The 19770-nt window shown below is 35.7% G+C and overlaps 9 non-coding genes across 9 annotated transcripts; all 9 read left to right on the top strand.

Annotated features, from left to right (window-relative positions):
- Positions 1-5709: 5709 nt before the first annotated feature.
- Positions 5710-5827, top strand: LOC145997762 (U5 spliceosomal RNA). Its single transcript, XR_014443156.1, has one exon. It is a non-coding gene; the product is annotated as a U5 spliceosomal RNA (small nuclear RNA).
- Positions 5828-7388: 1561 nt separating this feature from the next.
- LOC145997751 (U5 spliceosomal RNA) lies at positions 7389-7506 on the top strand. Its single transcript, XR_014443145.1, has one exon. It is a non-coding gene; the product is annotated as a U5 spliceosomal RNA (small nuclear RNA).
- A 1562-nt stretch (positions 7507-9068) lies between these two features.
- On the top strand, positions 9069-9186 carry LOC145997739 (U5 spliceosomal RNA). The gene has a single exon (XR_014443134.1). It is a non-coding gene; the product is annotated as a U5 spliceosomal RNA (small nuclear RNA).
- Positions 9187-10747: 1561 nt separating this feature from the next.
- On the top strand, positions 10748-10865 carry LOC145997550 (U5 spliceosomal RNA). Its single transcript, XR_014442953.1, has one exon. It is a non-coding gene; the product is annotated as a U5 spliceosomal RNA (small nuclear RNA).
- A 1562-nt stretch (positions 10866-12427) lies between these two features.
- LOC145997726 (U5 spliceosomal RNA) lies at positions 12428-12545 on the top strand. Its single transcript, XR_014443122.1, has one exon. It is a non-coding gene; the product is annotated as a U5 spliceosomal RNA (small nuclear RNA).
- A 1562-nt stretch (positions 12546-14107) lies between these two features.
- On the top strand, positions 14108-14225 carry LOC145997685 (U5 spliceosomal RNA). The gene has a single exon (XR_014443081.1). It is a non-coding gene; the product is annotated as a U5 spliceosomal RNA (small nuclear RNA).
- Positions 14226-15786: 1561 nt separating this feature from the next.
- LOC145997715 (U5 spliceosomal RNA) lies at positions 15787-15904 on the top strand. The gene has a single exon (XR_014443111.1). It is a non-coding gene; the product is annotated as a U5 spliceosomal RNA (small nuclear RNA).
- Positions 15905-17466: 1562 nt separating this feature from the next.
- Positions 17467-17584, top strand: LOC145997704 (U5 spliceosomal RNA). The gene has a single exon (XR_014443100.1). It is a non-coding gene; the product is annotated as a U5 spliceosomal RNA (small nuclear RNA).
- Positions 17585-19145: 1561 nt separating this feature from the next.
- On the top strand, positions 19146-19263 carry LOC145997693 (U5 spliceosomal RNA). The gene has a single exon (XR_014443089.1). It is a non-coding gene; the product is annotated as a U5 spliceosomal RNA (small nuclear RNA).
- The last annotated feature ends 507 nt before the right edge of the window (positions 19264-19770 follow it).

Genomic DNA, 19770 nt, shown 5'->3' with positions numbered 1-19770 from the left:
TTGAACTCTGGGATTTGAGGCAATTTTTATAATCTTCAAATTGGAGCTCTTTTTCAACAGTCACTCTGCCAATGCCCTTGGCTTTTTTGACAACAGCACTACATGTTTTAAAACTATACATCTTGGCACTTAACCCAGCAAATTCCACAATAACATCACCAAGTGTCTCATCTTTTAACTTGCCAGGCACTTTTTTGTTGTGGGGTTGAATATTCAAATGGCCTGGCAATTCACTGGTATCAAAATATTTAAACAATTCAGGCTGGGCCATATCTTGATAAACATCTTCTGTTTGAATATCAAGAACAAAACTATCCGTGTCCATGTATATCAGTTTTACTCTATCACCATAAAAAGGTTTGAACACATCATAATACAATGTCTTTATATGTAATTTGGACAATTCCAATATTGCAGCCCCTACATAAATAGGTTTATCAAACTTAATCTTTGTTTCTTTCATGTTGAAAAGTGCCATATCTTCACCATAAATTCTTCTGTAATTGAAATTAGGCTTTGCAACCAATTTTTTGCTCAGACTCTGGTCAGTAATTATTTTAACATCGGTATGTTTTCTGACATTTTCAATTGTTTTGCCATATACAGAATTAACCATCAATTTAAACAAGCCCTTATCAAATTGGCTCTTTGCAGATGTTCGAAGCTCCGTGTTTGTATCAATGTATGGTTTCAACCATTCTGAGTGTTTGAACCTCAAAACTTTTCCAACTTTGGTCACTTGAACACCATGTTTCATCAGGAACTGGAGGTACTTGTAATGTATGACATAGCCCTGTTTTGACTCCAGTGTCATCATGAGCTTCTTCTGTTTAGAGCCAGGTGAGCACTGAACCTCAGGAATTGGGGGCAGATCAGAACATTTCTTATGTAAATGATTAGGAATTGCCAGATCAACCTCTAAGAATAGGCCATTTTCACTGTCAACAAAACCCTGAAGATCCTCAATATTAAAATTTTCAACCCACTCAAGCCCTGCATATGGCAGTTTTTGCATCATCGCATGACCATAGAGGCTGTTGGCATCTACATATGTTATATAATTTGATGGCCGTGCTGGATCATGATCACGCATATATTTGTTATTTGCTCTGGCATATCTCTGAGAACATTGCACCATCCCCCCTCTTATACCTTGCTCCATAAACAAGTACATATATTGATCTTGGATCAGATCCAATTGCTTTTTGGTGTTTAAAAACATTGCAGCCCATGCTAGGCCCGGGGCACTGTAAAAATACACTGGGTCCAGTCCATAATTTTGCATCGAAGATTTTCTGAATGTCTGCATTATATCAGCTAAGAGGGTCACATCAAGTTTCAAATAAGCCATGTGATAATCACCAAATGTCTTGCATTTTAAATTGTTCCACATCAATTGGGCATGGTGATAATCGTCATCAGTGATTCCAGATCCTCTGATTTTGCTGTAAAACTCTTCTTGTGGAGGCAGGGAACACTCATCAAATTTAGAAAAATCTGTAACATAGTCATATGGATATACACCCTTTCGCCTAATTAATTTCAGGTCCTGATTTGGAAACAATGCACGTGTGATTTTGAATTGATCATCAGATAATTGAGTGGCCAGTGTGGCCAGGCTAGCCGATAAAAATCTGTAAGAATCAAGAAATCTTATGTGAATAGGAACACCATTAACTTTAATTGTTTTGCTAATAGATATATATTTTTCATCATTTTCAGCTAAAATATTTAAATTCTGCTTCTCAAACCCCTCGTACCTGATTAGATGATGGAAATCATAATTGGATGCTCCATGGCAAAATATGGGGATAAATCTTGGTCTCTTGATCTTAATATTACAGCTATTACACAGGGCCATTAAGAATTTACCATCTGTATGAGAATGGTGTTTCACCTTGATATTTGTATCTGAAAATTCAGAATCACATACCGGGCATTTTTCTGCATTGTTGAAATCTTTAATCTGATCCTCTGTTAAAGGCAACATGGGTTTTGATTTTAATAAAATATTAGATGCTATGTCACGGCACTCATTTTCTATTCTATGTGCAAATATTTTGATGGCATCTGGTCCCAAGTATGAATATTCTTTGGTAACAACACCATCCTGTACAACCACATAACAAAAGCTGGAAGGTTCATGTAGCTGGTATGGTGTAATTGAAGATTCTTCAGGATCTGGATTGCAGGATGCAAGAGATTTGAGATTTGATTCAGAATCCCAGACAATATATGCTGTGTGTTCCAACAAGGCTTCAAACTTTTTGAATTTGCAATTCTCACTTGGATTAGGCATCACCATATGAACAGGTTTATGGTTCCCACAGTATTTCAGATGCTCAATTAACTTGTTTTTAGCAATTTCTGCATTCTCTTCAGGAACCCTCTTCACCATTTTCCTGCCATCAAATACAGTTAAACATCTTCTGCACAACTTAAATATTCTATTAGATTTGTCTAGTTGTGTTCTCACTAAAGCTTGAAGATTATGTATCAGAGTGTAATGATATTTGCCATCCCCTTCAATTAAGAGCAAATCAATTGGAATAGCAGATTCATCATCAATTGTACTGATTCTGAGAGGTGCTATCGGGCAATTGCCAGTGGAGCAAATAAATACATTAATAGATAATTGTTTGCCATTGATATGCCTGGCCCTTTTTTCAAATTTATCAATATTCTGAACAGACATTGGATATTCTAAACCCTCCATTGCCTCATCGAAATTGTGTTCATATTGTTTATAATAACTTATTCTCTGAGGATTCCTTGAAACTGGGTACAAAGCAGCTAAAATACACCACAAAAAGCATTTCTGGTCGGTATTTTTTATATTAACCACAGCTGTTTTGTTTTTAATATTATCAGGTAATGTCAAATACGTAGAACCTTGTAATGGGCTGAATTCAGAAATATTAACATATAACTTGTGTGGAGAGCCGCATAGGCTCCATCCTGACTCTTTTGCTGCAAATTCAGAGTGTTTAATATTCAATTGATCTATCAAACTGCTTATTATTTTGTTTGAATTTGCATTTGAATATACAGATACAGTTTCTGTTTTGTGGGGCTGTATAAATTTTGTGCCGTTTGGCTTCTTATATTGTGTATACAATTTGAGGGACAGCTTATAAGAACCATTTTGTGCATTAAGAATTGCCTGCAGATCAGGATTTACACTGTTCAAAAAATTCTGAATACCACATCTTGGCTCTGATACAAACCGATAATCCCTAAGTTGGGCATTAAAACTGCTATGGATGGGTTCATAGCGTGGCTGCTTTGCGGGTCTAGCATTAACAGGTGCTTCATGCCTCCTTTTCAGACCAGATGTAGATGCTTGTAGGGACTGTGCAGAACAAGTATCTTTATGTGTATAAGTGAAGTATTGCATGCTGTATTTTCTATTGCATTTGGGGCAAATTTTTGTGGGAGTTCTGTATTTGTCTGGGTTACAAATCTTTTGGTGTCTGGCCCAATTAGAGCTAAATATATTCTTATTGCATTGGTTACAATATTTTTGATTCGGCATTTTTGTTGTTGTTTATTATATACAATTTCCTGGGCTTCAATTCAAAACTCTATGCTGGATAAAAATATCAGTTGGGTTCAGCACTGTGCTGTGTATATGTGTGTGTGTGTGTATGTGTGTTAATATTTTTGGCTTTGGTATTTATATAAAATTTCCTGGGTTTTTAAATCTAATCTTTATGCTTATCTTATGACAAGTTGTAAAGCCAATAGCCCACAAGTGGAATATTCATTCACACTGACCTAGCGCAAATACCTGCACGAACATGCATATCTTGAATGGCAATGACCCAGCACTGAGTGTTATGTATTGATTTTTATATAACAAGCTGGGGCAAATATAAGCCTGACCCTAAATAAGAGTGGATTACAACAAAACAAACTAAATGTAATAAATATCAGGCAACAATATATATTTAATTAAATCAAACAAGCCTGTAAGTATGAGGAGCACTATAAAAACACATCTGTTCTCCTCAGCCACTCTCACAATATTAGCTGATGCAATATTGCATCAAAGCTGCAACACTCGGGAATTTCTGTAAATAGTGGCGCTGGGGAGAATAATGCAAAATCAATACTACCGTCTCGGGATCTGTACACACTGACACAGAGGGGAATTACTTGACATATAATGTAAGAACTGAGAGAGTCACGGAGCAATTCTAGAGGAGCTCTGAATATTGCATTGTTTTAATATTAGATTGAACCTGGTATCCAATTAAACTTAAATTGGAAGTAAATATGTGTGTATATGGGTGTGTGTGTGTGCATCTTGGCCTAGTTTTAAGTGTGGCCAATTTTGACAAGTTTATGGACAAAAATTTGGCTGATGCAACTTTTGTAAGTATAAGCAAAACAATCTGAGGGGGCTCTTCCTTTCCGAAAAATTCCTGAGGGCATTTTTACAAAAATCTTGGAATAGAGGGGGGTTCCACACTTGAGCAAAAAGCTCATATGGGCATGTTGAGCTTGTTTTAAGTATAGCCAAACCTGCTTGAGGGGGGCTCTTCCTTTCCTGTGCTGGTTATATCACAAATACAACTACTCAAAATGTACATCAAATAACACACATATGTTGATGATTACCGTGGGCCACGTTTAAAATTTATGGCTATGATTTATGCAGATGTTTAAGATTTAGATCCATTCACGATGATAATTAATCAGAAGCTACCACTTGGACTCAGTGGGGCCTGGAAACTGTGGATTAGTTGGAGCTTCTCGAACAGCGTATGGGCGAGATTTAAGACTAACATAAATGTGTATTTTAAGAAGTTAGTCAAGCGTTTGCTTGTAATATGAACACAATCAATCCTTGGAGGTTCTACAGATGCATTATTTTTCATTATTCTTAAAAAAATGTCATCTTGGCATTTTGTTTAAAAGTTTTATTTTTTTAAAAAAAATATATCCTTTTCGACAAATCAACATTAAAAGCATGTTAAAACAAACAAAAGAACACAAATTTGCCAACCCTGTATGGAAGTAACATTGTGAAAAAGGAGTCGTTAGCGTATGATAGGAAATTTTGGAACACAAAATTCCTTTTACTTATTTCTTTCTCTCTAATTTACAATTGTCGAAATGTAACTTGCTTTGATGCCGAGAATTATTACGTTAAGTAATTTCCACGGAACTATCTTGTTTTATATTCATGGCTATTGCCAATCTATATTAAATTTCGAGATTCCATCACTACATATATACGTGCAAGAATCGCATGACATTAAAGTGACCCGTCACAACCGAAATAACTGCGGTAATTTTCTTTCTTGCTTCGGTTTGGTTTCTTTACGAAACATTATTAAGCATGCCTGTGGGAGAAACCCGAAAGTGTAATCGTGTTGCATATGAGTACAGATAAACTGAAAATTCTTCGTGAAATGGAATTTGTTGCCAAAGTACAAGTTCCCACTAGTTGAAATGGTGGCCGAGAGATGGCAGAATTTGCTGTCGGTTTATCATTTGTGTACGTTGGTCCGTGCACATGACGCAAATTAGAAATCGGCACGGATTTATATCCTTATTCTCTCGTTTTAAGAAACGAAAATCACACAGAACGCGGTTTTATGTTTCAACAAGTAAAACAGCAATTTCCTACGGAACCTACACGTTCCCATGAGCAGTGAATAGAACTGCAACATAGGCTAGGAAAAATTGGTGGCCTGGAAACAACTCTGGTTTCCCTTCAAACGCAAAAATCTTTCGCCTTTTACTAAAGATTTCCGTGGAGGGGAACAACAAACGAGTCTAATATTATTTTTTATAAAGGCTTGGTACAAACTGAGCCCGATTAGCAAACACAACGAAAACTGTAGGTGGAAATGTGTGCTCTTGCTCAGCTTGATAATCTCTCACCTTCTGAAATTTGCAGGCAGGAGGATCTGTACGGGCGCTTGCTGCTAAATTTCCAAATGCTCTTGTCATTTCACAACGAAGCCGAACATGGAAATGACTTCACAGGGAGGATTGTATGGAAACAGAGTTAGCATGATCAAAACAAAGTGTTTTAAACAATATGTTTTCTCCGTTTAAAACATATTTCTTTGTTTATTTCAAATGTTTAAACAAAGCGTTTGAAACATGTTTCTTTTCAGATTTGTTTAAAACACATTTTGATACTTGACGTTTGATAGTTTGTGATTATTTGTGTGTTTTGTAACTACGCGTTTTCTTTAAATGAGTATCATTCTCTTCATTGTGCATTAGAATCTTCTCAGTGGTTCAAAATGTACATCAAATAACACACATATGGTGATGAATACCGTGGGCCACGTTTAAAATTCATGGCTATGATTTATGCAGATGTTTAAGATTTAGATCCATTCACGATGATAATTAATCAGAAGCTACCACTTGGACTCAGTGGGGCCTGGAAACTGTGGATTAGTTGGAGCTTCTCGAACAGCGTACAGGCGAGATTTAAGACTAACATAAATGTGTATTTTAAGAAGTTAGTCAAGCGTTTGCTTGTAATATGAACACAATCAATCCTTGGATGTTCTACAGATACATTATTTTTCATTATTCTTAAAAAAATGTCATCTTGGCATTTTGTTTAAAAGTTTTATTTTTTAAAAAAAATATATCCTTTTCGACAAATCAACATTAAAAGCATGTTAAAACAAACAAAAGAACACAAATTTGCCAACCCTGTATGGAAGTAACATTGTGAAAAAGAAGTCGTTAGCGTATGATAGGAAATTTTGGAACACAAAATTCCTTTTACTTATTTCTTTCTCTCTAATTTACAATTGTCGAAATGTAACTTGCTTTGATGCCGAGAATTATTACGTTAAGTAATTTCCACGGAACTATCTTGTTTTATATTCATGGCTATTGCCCAATCTATACTAAATTTCGAGATTCCATCACTACATATATACGTGCAAGAATCGCATGACATGAAAGTGACCCGTCACAACCGAAATAACTGCGGTAATTTTCTTTCTTGCTTCGGTTTGGTTTCTTTACGAAACATTATTAAGCATGCCTGTGGGAGAAACCCGAAAGTGTAATCGTGTTGCATATGAGTACAGATAAACTGAAAATTCATCGTGAAATGGAATTTGTTGCCAAAGTACAAGTTCCCACTAGTTGAAATGGTGGCCGAGAGATGGCAGAATTTGCTGTCGGTTTATCATTTGTGTACGTTGGTCCGTGCACATGACGCAAATTAGAAATCGGCACGGATTTATATCCTTATTCTCTCGTTTTAAGAAACGAAAATCACACAGAACGAGGTTTTATGTTTCAACAAGTAAAACAGCAATTTCCTACGGAACCTACACGTTCCCATGAGCAGTGAATAGAACTGCAACATAGGCTAGGAAAAATTGGTGGCCTGGAAACAACTCTGGTTTCCCTTCAAACGCAAAAATCTTTCGCCTTTTACTAAAGATTTCCGTGGAGGGGAACAACAAACGAGTCTAATATTATTTTTTATAAAGGCTTGGTACAAACTGAGCCCGATTAGCAAACACAACGAAAACTGTAGGTGGAAATGTGTGCTCTTGCTCAGCTTGATAATCTCTCACCTTCTGAAATTTGCAGGCAGGAGGATCTGTATGGGCGCTTGCTGCTAATTTTCCAAATGCTCTTGTCATTTCACAACGAAGCCGAACATGGAAATGACTTCACAGGGAGGATTGTATGGAAACAGAGTTAGCATGATCAAAACAAAGTGTTTTAAACTATATGTTTTTTCCGTTTAAAACATATTTCTTTGTTTATTTCAAATGTTTTAACAAAGCGTTTGAAACATGTTTCTTTTCAGATTTGTTTAAAACACATTTTGATACATGACGTTTGATAGTTTGTGATTATTTGTGTGTTTTGTAACTACGCGTTTTCTTTAAATGAGTATCATTCTCTTCATTGTGCATTAGAATCTTCTCAGTGGTTCAAAATGTACATCAAATAACACACATATGGTGATGAATACCGTGGGCCACGTTTAAAATTCATGGCTATGATTTATGCAGATGTTTAAGATTTAGATCCATTCACGATGATAATTAATCAGAAGCTACCACTTGGACTCAGTGGGGCCTGGAAACTGTGGATTAGTTGGAGCTTCTCGAACAGCGTATAGGCGAGATTTAAGACTAACATAAATGTGTATTTTAAGAAGTTAGTCAAGCGTTTGCTTGTAATATGAACACAATCAATCCTTGGATGTTCTACAGATACATTATTTTTCATTATTCTTAAAAAAATGTCATCTTGGCATTTTGTTTAAAAGTTTTATTTTTTAAAAAAAAATATATCCTTTTCGACAAATCAACATTAAAAGCATGTTAAAACAAACAAAAGAACACAAATTTGCCAACCCTGTATGGAAGTAACATTGTGAAAAAGGAGTCGTTAGCGTATGATAGGAAATTTTGGAACACAAAATTCCTTTTACTTATTTCTTTCTCTCTAATTTACAATTGTCGAAATGTAACTTGCTTTGATGCCGAGAATTATTACGTTAAGTAATTTCCACGGAACTATCTTGTTTTATATTCATGGCTATTGCCCAATCTATACTAAATTTCGAGATTCCATCACTACATATATACGTGCAAGAATCGCATGACATTAAAGTGACCCGTCACAACCGAAATAACTGCGGTAATTTTCTTTCTTGCTTCGGTTTGGATTCTTTACGAAAAATTATTAAGCATGCCTGTGGGAGAAACCCGAAAGTGTAATCGTGTTGCATATGAGTACAGATAAACTGAAAATTCTTCGTGAAATGGAATTTGTTGCCAAAGTACAAGTTCCCACTAGTTGAAATGGTGGCCGAGAGATGGCAGAATTTGCTGTCGGTTTATCATTTGTGTACGTTGGTCCGTGCACTTGACGCAAATTAGAAATCGGCACGGATTTATATCCTTATTCTCTCGTTTTAAGAAACGAAAATCACACAGAACGAGGTTTTATGTTTCAACAAGTAAAACAGCAATTTCCTACGGAACCTACACGTTCCCATGAGCAGTGAATAGAACTGCAACATAGGCTAGGAAAAATTGGTGGCCTGGAAACAACTCTGGTTTCCCTTCAAACGCAAAAATCTTTCGCCTTTTACTAAAGATTTCCGTGGAGGGGAACAACAAACGAGTCTAATATTATTTTTTATAAAGGCTTGGTACAAACTGAGCCCGATTAGCAAACACAACGAAAACTGTAGGTGGAAATGTGTGCTCTTGCTCAGCTTGATAATCTCTCACCTTCTGCAATTTGCAGGCAGGAGGATCTGTATGGGCGCTTGCTGCTAAATTTCCAAATGCTCTTGTCATTTCACAACGAAGCCGAACATGGAAATGACTTCACAGGGAGGATTGTATGGAAACAGAGTTAGCATGATCAAAACAAAGTGTTTTAAACAATATGTTTTCTCCGTTTAAAACATATTTCTTTGTTTATTTCAAATGTTTAAACAAAGCGTTTGAAACATGTTTCTTTTCAGATTTGTTTAAAACACATTTTGATACTTGACGTTTGATAGTTTGTGATTATTTGTGTGTTTTGTAACTACGCGTTTTCTTTAAATGAGTATCATTCTCTTCATTGTGCATTAGAATCTTCTCAGTGGTTCAAAATGTACATCAAATAACACACATATGGTGATGAATACCGTGGGCCACGTTTAAAATTCATGGCTATGATTTATGCAGATGTTTAAGATTTAGATCCATTCACGATGATAATTAATCAGAAGCTACCACTTGGACTCAGTGGGGCCTGGAAACTGTGGATTAGTTGGAGCTTCTCGAACAGCGTACAGGCGAGATTTAAGACTAACATAAATGTGTATTTTAAGAAGTTAGTCAAGCGTTTGCTTGTAATATGAACACAATCAATCCTTGGATGTTCTACAGATACATTATTTTTCATTATTCTTAAAAAAATGTCATCTTGGCATTTTGTTTAAAAGTTTTATTTTTTAAAAAAAATATATCCTTTTCGACAAATCAACATTAAAAGCATGTTAAAACAAACAAAAGAACACAAATTTGCCAACCCTGTATGGAAGTAACATTGTGAAAAAGAAGTCGTTAGCGTATGATAGGAAATTTTGGAACACAAAATTCCTTTTACTTATTTCTTTCTCTCTAATTTACAATTGTCGAAATGTAACTTGCTTTGATGCCGAGAATTATTACGTTAAGTAATTTCCACGGAACTATCTTGTTTTATATTCATGGCTATTGCCCAATCTATACTAAATTTCGAGATTCCATCACTACATATATACGTGCAAGAATCGCATGACATGAAAGTGACCCGTCACAACCGAAATAACTGCGGTAATTTTCTTTCTTGCTTCGGTTTGGTTTCTTTACGAAACATTATTAAGCATGCCTGTGGGAGAAACCCGAAAGTGTAATCGTGTTGCATATGAGTACAGATAAACTGAAAATTCTTCGTGAAATGGAATTTGTTGCCAAAGTACAAGTTCCCACTAGTTGAAATGGTGGCCGAGAGCTGGCAGAATTTGCTGTCGGTTTATCATTTGTGTACGTTGGTCCGTGCACATGACGCAAATTAGAAATCGGCACGGATTTATATCCTTATTCTCTCGTTTTAAGAAACGAAAATCACACAGAACGAGGTTTTATGTTTCAACACGTAAAACAGCAATTTCCTACGGAACCTACACGTTCCCATGAGCAGTGAATAGAACTGCAACATAGGCTAGGAAAAATTGGTGGCCTGGAAACAACTCTGGTTTCCCTTCATACGCAAAAATCTTTCGCCTTTTACTAAAGATTTCCGTGGAGGGGAACAACAAACGAGTCTAATATTATTTTTTATAAAGGCTTGGTACAAACTGAGCCCGATTAGCAAACACAACGAAAACTGTAGGTGGAAATGTGTGCTCTTGCTCAGCTTGATAATCTCTCACCTTCTGAAATTTCCAGGCAGGAGGATCTGTATGGGCGCTTGCTGCTAAATTTCCAAATGCTCTTGTCATTTCACAACGAACCCGAACATGGAAATGACTTCACAGGGAGGATTGTATGGAAACAGAGTTAGCATGATCAAAACAAAGTGTTTTAAACAATATGTTTTCTCCGTTTAAAACATATTTCTTTGTTTATTTCAAATGTTTAAACAAAGCGTTTGAAACATGTTTCTTTTCAGATTTGTTTAAAACACATTTTGATACTTGACGTTTGATAGTTTGTGATTATTTGTGTGTTTTGTAACTACGCGTTTTCTATAAATGAGTATCATTCTCTTCATTGTGCATTAGAATCTTCTCAGTGGTTCAAAATGTACATCAAATAACACACATATGGTGATGAATACCGTGTGCCACGTTTAAAATTCATGGCTATGATTTATGCAGATGTTTAAGATTTAGATCCATTCACGATGATAATTAATCAGAAGCTACCACTTGGACTCAGTGGGGCCTGGAAACTGTGGATTAGTTGGAGCTTCTCGAACAGCGTATAGGCGAGATTTAAGACTAACATAAATGTGTATTTTAAGAAGTTAGTCAAGCGTTTGCTTGTAATATGAACACAATCAATCCTTGGATGTTCTACAGATACATTATTTTTCATTATTCTTAAAAAAATGTCATCTTGGCATTTTGTTTAAAAGTTTTATTTTTTAAAAAAAAATATATCCTTTTCGACAAATCAACATTAAAAGCATGTTAAAACAAACAAAAGAACACAAATTTGCCAACCCTGTATGGAAGTAACATTGTGAAAAAGGAGTCGTTAGCGTATGATAGGAAATTTTGGAACACAAAATTCCTTTTACTTATTTATTTCTCTCTAATTTACAATTGTCGAAATGTAACTTGCTTTGATGCCGAGAATTATTACGTTAAGTAATTTTAAAGGAACTATCTTGTTTTATATTCATGGCTATTGCCCAATCTATACTAAATTTCGAGATTCCATCACTACATATATACGTGCAAGAATCGCATGACATTAAAGTGACCCGTCACAACCGAAATAACTGCGGTAATTTTCTTTCTTGCTTCGGTTTGGTTTCTTTACGAAACATTATTAAGCATGCCTGTGGGAGAAACCCGAAAGTGTAATCGTGTTGCATATGAGTACAGATAAACTGAAAATTCTTCGTGAAATGGAATTTGTTGCCAAAGTACAAGTTCCCACTAGTTGAAATGGTGGCCGAGAGATGGCAGAATTTGCTGTCGGTTTATCATTTGTGTACGTTGGTCCGTGCACATGACGCAAATTAGAAATCGGCACGGATTTATATCCTTTTTCTCTCGTTTTAAGAAACGAAAATCACACAGAACGAGGTTTTATGTTTCAACAAGTAAAACAGCAATTTCCTACGGAACCTACACGTTCCCATAAGCAGTGAATAGAACTGCAACATAGGCTAGGAAAAATTGGTGGCCTGGAAACAACTCTGGTTTCCCTTCAAACGCAAAAATCTTTCGCCTTTTACTAAAGATTTCCGTGGAGGGGAACAACAAACGAGTCTAATATTATTTTTTATAAAGGCTTGGTACAAACTGAGCCCGATTAGCAAACACAACGAAAACTGTAGGTGGAAATGTGTGCTCTTGCTCAGCTTGATAATCTCTCACCTTCTGCAATTTGCAGGCAGGAGGATCTGTATGGGCGCTTGCTGCTAATTTTCCAAATGCTCTTGTCATTTCACAACGAAGCCGAACATGGAAATGACTTCACAGGGAGGATTGTATGGAAACAGAGTTAGCATGATCAAAACAAAGTGTTTTAAACTATATGTTTTTTCCGTTTAAAACATATTTCTTTGTTTATTTCAAATGTTTAAACAAAGCGTTTGAAACATGTTTCTTTTCAGATTTGTTTAAAACACATTTTGATACATGACGTTTGATAGTTTGTGATTATTTGTGTGTTTTGTAACTACGCGTTTTCTTTAAATGAGTATCATTCTCTTCATTGTGCATTAGAATCTTCTCAGTGGTTCAAAATGTACATCAAATAACACACATATGGTGATGAATACCGTGGGCCACGTTTAAAATTCATGGCTATGATTTATGCAGATGTTTAAGATTTAGATCCATTCACGATGATAATTAATCAGAAGCTACCACTTGGACTCAGTGGGGCCTGGAAACTGTGGATTAGTTGGAGCTTCTCGAACAGCGTATAGGCGAGATTTAAGACTAACATAAATGTGTATTTTAAGAAGTTAGTCAAGCGTTTGCTTGTAATATGAACACAATCAATCCTTGGATGTTCTACAGATACATTATTTTTCATTATTCTTAAAAAAATGTCATCTTGGCATTTTGTTTAAAAGTTTTATTTTTTAAAAAAAAATATATCCTTTTCGACAAATCAACATTAAAAGCATGTTAAAACAAACAAAAGAACACAAATTTGCCAACCCTGTATGGAAGTAACATTGTGAAAAAGGAGTCGTTAGCGTATGATAGGAAATTTTGGAACACAAAATTCCTTTTACTTATTTCTTTCTCTCTAATTTACAATTGTCGAAATGTAACTTGCTTTGATGCCGAGAATTATTACGTTAAGTAATTTCCACGGAACTATCTTGTTTTATATTCATGGCTATTGCCCAATCTATACTAAATTTCGAGATTCCATCACTACATATATACGTGCAAGAATCGCATGACATTAAAGTGACCCGTCACAACCGAAATAACTGCGGTAATTTTCTTTCTTGCTTCGGTTTGGATTCTTTACGAAAAATTATTAAGCATGCCTGTGGGAGAAACCCGAAAGTGTAATCGTGTTGCATATGAGTACAGATAAACTGAAAATTCTTCGTGAAATGGAATTTGTTGCCAAAGTACAAGTTCCCACTAGTTGAAATGGTGGCCGAGAGATGGCAGAATTTGCTGTCGGTTTATCATTTGTGTACGTTGGTCCGTGCACATGACGCAAATTAGAAATCGGCACGGATTTATATCCTTATTCTCTCGTTTTAAGAAACGAAAATCACACAGAACGAGGTTTTATGTTTCAACAAGTAAAACAGCAATTTCCTACGGAACCTACACGTTCCCATGAGCAGTGAATAGAACTGCAACATAGGCTAGGAAAAATTGGTGGCCTGGAAACAACTCTGGTTTCCCTTCAAACGCAAAAATCTTTCGCCTTTTACTAAAGATTTCCGTGGAGGGGAACAACAAACGAGCCTAATATTATTTTTTATAAAGGCTTGGTACAAACTGAGCCCGATTAGCAAACACAACGAAAACTGTAGGTGGAAATGTGTGCTCTTGCTCAGCTTGATAATCTCTCACCTTCTGAAATTTGCAGGCAGGAGGATCTGTATGGGCGCTTGCTGCTAAATTTCCAAATGCTCTTGTCATTTCACAACGAAGCCGAACATGGAAATAACTTCACAGGGAGGATTGTATGGAAACAGAGTTAGCATGATCAAAACAAAGTGTTTTAAACAATATGTTTTCTCCGTTTAAAACATATTTCTTTGTTTATTTCAAATGTTTAAACAAAGCGTTTGAAACATGTTTCTTTTCAGATTTGTTTAAAACACATTTTGATACTTGACGTTTGATAGTTTGTGATTATTTGTGTGTTTTGTAACTACGCGTTTTCTTTAAATGAGTATCATTCTCTTCATTGTGCATTAGAATCTTCTCAGTGGTTCAAAATGTACATCAAATAACACACATATGGTGATGAATACCGTGGGCCACGTTTAAAATTCATGGCTATGATTTATGCAGATGTTTAAGATTTAGATCCATTCACGATGATAATTAATCAGAAGCTACCACTTGGACTCATTGGGGCCTGGAAACTGTGGATTAGTTGGAGCTTCTCGAACAGCGTACAGGCGAGATTTAAGACTAACATAAATGTGTATTTTAAGAAGTTAGTCAAGCGTTTGCTTGTAATATGAACACAATCAATCCTTGGATGTTCTACAGATACATTATTTTTCATTATTCTTAAAAAAATGTCATCTTGGCATTTTGTTTAAAAGTTTTATTTTTTAAAAAAAATATATCCTTTTCGACAAATCAACATTAAAAGCATGTTAAAACAAACAAAAGAACACAAATTTGCCAACCCTGTATGGAAGTAACATTGTGAAAAAGAAGTCGTTAGCATATGATAGGAAATTTTGGAACACAAAATTCCTTTTACTTATTTCTTTCTCTCTAATTTACAATTGTCGAAATGTAACTTGCTTTGATGCCGAGAATTATTACGTTAAGTAATTTCCACGGAACTATCTTGTTTTATATTCATGGCTATTGCCCAATCTATACTAAATTTCGAGATTCCATCACTACATATATACGTGCAAGAATCGCATGACATGAAAGTGACCCGTCACAACCGAAATAACTGCGGTAATTTTCTTTCTTGCTTCGGTTTGGTTTCTTTACGAAACATTATTAAGCATGCCTGTGGGAGAAACCCGAAAGTGTAATAGTCTTGCATATGAGAACAGGTAAACTGAAAATTCTTCGTGAAATGGAATTTGATGTCAAAGTACAAGTTCCCACTAGTTGAAATGGTGGCCGAGAGATGGCAGAATTTGCTGTCGGTTTATCATTTGTGTACGTTGGTCCCTGCACATGACGCAAATTAGAAATCGGCACGGATTTATATCCTTATTCTCTCGTTTTAAGAAACGAAAATCACACAGAACGAGGTTTTATGTTTCAACAAGTAAAACAGCAATTTCCTACGGAACCTACACGTTCCCATGAGCAGTGAATAGAACTGCAACATAGGCTAGGAAAAATTGGTGGCCTGGAAACAACTCTGGTTTCCCTTCAAACGCAAAAATCTTTCGCCTTTTACTAAAGATTTCCGTGGAGGGGAACAACAAACGAGTCTAATATTATTTTTTATAAAGGCTTGGTACAAACTGAGCCCGATTAGCAAACACAACGAAAACTGTAGGTGGAAATGTGTGCTCTTGCTCAGCTTGATAATCTCTCACCTTCTGAAATTTCCAGGCAGGAGGATCTGTATGGGCGCTTGCTGCTAAATTTCCAAATGCTCTTGTCATTTCACAACGAACCCGAACATGGAAATGACTTCACAGGGAGGATTGTATGGAAACAGAGTTAGCATGATCAAAACAAAGTGTTTTAAACAATATGTTTTCTCCGTTTAAAACATATTTCTTTGTTTATTTCAAATGTTTAAACAAAGCGTTTGAAACTTGTTTCTTTTCAGATTTGTTTAAAACACATTTTGATACTTGACGTTTGATAGTTTGTGATTATTTGTGTGTTTTGTAACTACGCGTTTTCTATAAATGAGTATCATTCTCTTCATTGTGCATTAGAATCTTCTCAGTGGTTCAAAATGTACATCAAATAACACACATATGGTGATGAATACCGTGGGCCACGTTTAAAATTCATGGCTATGATTTATGCAGATGTTTAAGATTTAGATCCATTCACGATGATAATTAATCAGAAGCTACCACTTGGACTCAGTGGGGCCTGGAAACTGTGGATTAGTTGGAGCTTCTCGAACGGCGTATAGGCGAGATTTAAGACTAACATAAATGTGTATTTTAAGAAGTTAGTCAAGCGTTTGCTTGTAATATGAACACAATCAATCCTTGGATGTTCTACAGATACATTATTTTTCATTATTCTTAAAAAAATGTCATCTTGGCATTTTGTCTAAAAGTTTTATTTTTTAAAAAAAAATATATCCTTTTCGACAAATCAACATTAAAAGCATGTTAAAACAAACAAAAGAACACAAATTTGCCAACCCTGTATGGAAGTAACATTGTGAAAAAGGAGTCGTTAGCGTATGATAGGAAATTTTGGAACACAAAATTCCTTTTACTTATTTCTTTCTCTCTAATTTACAATTGTCGAAATGTAACTTGCTTTGATGCCGAGAATTATTACGTTAAGTAATTTCCACGGAACTATCTTGTTTTATATTCATGGCTATTGCCCAATCTATACTAAATTTCGAGATTCCATCACTACATATATACGTGCAAGAATCGCATGACATTAAAGTGACCCGTCACAACCGAAATAACTGCGGTAATTTTCTTTCTTGCTTCGGTTTGGTTTCTTTACGAAAAATTATTAAGCATGCCTGTGGGAGAAACCCGAAAGTGTAATCGTGTTGCATATGAGTACAGATAAACTGAAAATTCTTCGTGAAATGGAATTTGTTGCCAAAGTACAAGTTCCCACTAGTTGAAATGGTGGCCGAGAGATGGCAGAATTTGCTGTCGGTTTATCATTTGTGTACGTTGGTCCGTGCACATGACGCAAATTAGAAATCGGCACGGATTTATATCCTTATTCTCTCGTTTTAAGAAACGAAAATCACACAGAACGAGGTTTTATGTTTCAACAAGTAAAACAGCAATTTCCTACGGAACCTACACGTTCCCATGAGCAGTGAATAGAACTGCAACATAGGCTAGGAAAAATTGGTGGCCTGGAAACAACTCTGGTTTCCCTTCAAACGCAAAAATCTTTCGCCTTTTACTAAAGATTTCCGTGGAGGGGAACAACAAACGAGTCTAATATTATTTTTTATAAAGGCTTGGTACAAACTGAGCCCGATTAGCAAACACAACGAAAACTGTAGGTGGAAATGTGTGCTCTTGCTCAGCTTGATAATCTCTCACCTTCTGCAATTTGCAGGCAGGAGGATCTGTATGGGCGCTTGCTGCTAAATTTCCAAATGCTCTTGTCATTTCACAACGAAGCCGAACATGGAAATGACTTCACAGGGAGGATTGTATGGAAACAGAGTTAGCATGATCAAAACAAAGTGTTTTAAACAATATGTTTTCTCCGTTTAAAACATATTTCTTTGTTTATTTCAAATGTTTAAACAAAGCGTTTGAAACATGTTTCTTTTCAGATTTGTTTAAAACACATTTTGATACTTGACGTTTGATAGTTTGTGATTATTTGTGTGTTTTGTAACTACGCGTTTTCTTTAAATGAGTATCATTCTCTTCATTGTGCATTAGAATCTTCTCAGTGGTTCAAAATGTACATCAAATAACACACATATGGTGATGAATACCGTGGGCCACGTTTAAAATTCATGGCTATGATTTATGCAGATGTTTAAGATTTAGATCCATTCACGATGATAATTAATCAGAAGCTACCACTTGGACTCAGTGGGGCCTGGAAACTGTGGATTAGTTGGAGCTTCTCGAACAGCGTACAGGCGAGATTTAAGACTAACATAAATGTGTATTTTAAGAAGTTAGTCAAGCGTTTGCTTGTAATATGAACACAATCAATCCTTGGATGTTCTACAGATACATTATTTTTCATTATTCTTAAAAAAATGTCATCTTGGCATTTTGTTTAAAAGTTTTATTTTTTAAAAAAAATATATCCTTTTCGACAAATCAACATTAAAAGCATGTTAAAACAAACAAAAGAACACAAATTTGCCAACCCTGTATGGAAGTAACATTGTGAAAAAGAAGTCGTTAGCGTATGATAGGAAATTTTGGAACACAAAATTCCTTTTACTTATTTCTTTCTCTCTAATTTACAATTGTCGAAATGTAACTTGCTTTGATGCCGAGAATTATTACGTTAAGTAATTTCCACGGAACTATCTTGTTTTATATTCATGGCTATTGCCCAATCTATACTAAATTTCGAGATTCCATCACTACATATATACGTGCAAGAATCGCATGACATGAAAGTGACCCGTCACAACCGAAATAACTGCGGTAATTTTCTTTCTTGCTTCGGTTTGGTTTCTTTACGAAAAATTATTAAGCATGCCTGTGGGAGAAACCCGAAAGTGTAATCGTGTTGCATATGAGTACAGATAAACTGAAAATTCTTCGTGAAATGGAATTTGTTGCCAAAGTACAAGTTCCCACTAGTTGAAATGGTGGCCGAGAGATGGCAGAATTTGCTGTCGGTTTATCATTTGTGTACGTTGGTCCGTGCACATGACGCAAATTAGAAATCGGCACGGATTTATATCCTTATTCTCTCGTTTTAAGAAACGAAAATCACACAGAACGAGGTTTTATGTTTCAACAAGTAAAACAGCAATTTCCTACGGAACCTACACGTTCCCATGAGCAGTGAATAGAACTGCAACATAGGCTAGGAAAAATTGGTGGCCTGGAAACAACTCTGGTTTCCCTTCAAACGCAAAAATCTTTCGCCTTTTACTAAAGATTTCCGTGGAGGGGAACAACAAACGAGTCTAATATTATTTTTTATAAAGGCTTGGTACAAACTGAGCCCGATTAGCAAACACAACGAAAACTGTAGGTGGAAATGTGTGCTCTTGCTCAGCTTGATAATCTCTCACCTTCTGAAATTTGCAGGCAGGAGGATCTGTATGGGCGCTTGCTGCTAAATTTCCAAATGCTCTTGTCATTTCACAACGAAGCCGAACATGGAAATAACTTCACAGGGAGGATTGTATGGAAACAGAGTTAGCATGATCAAAACAAAGTGTTTTAAACAATATGTTTTCTCCGTTTAAAACATATTTCTTTGTTTATTTCAAATGTTTAAACAAAGCGTTTGAAACATGTTTCTTTTCAGATTTGTTTAAAACACATTTTGATACTTGACGTTTGATAGTTTGTGATTATTTGTGTGTTTTGTAACTACGCGTTTTCTTTAAATGAGTATCATTCTCTTCATTGTGCATTAGAATCTTCTCAGTGGTTCAAAATGTACATCAAATAACACACATATGGTGATGAATACCGTGGGCCACGTTTAAAATTCATGGCTATGAT

This window comes from Lepisma saccharinum, chromosome 13 (genome assembly GCF_977018435.1).
Source record: "Lepisma saccharinum chromosome 13, izLepSacc3.1, whole genome shotgun sequence".
Lineage (NCBI taxonomy): Eukaryota > Metazoa > Arthropoda > Insecta > Zygentoma > Lepismatidae > Lepisma > Lepisma saccharinum.
Note: the sequence above shows the minus strand (reverse complement) of the source record. Positions and strands in the feature narration are given on the sequence as shown.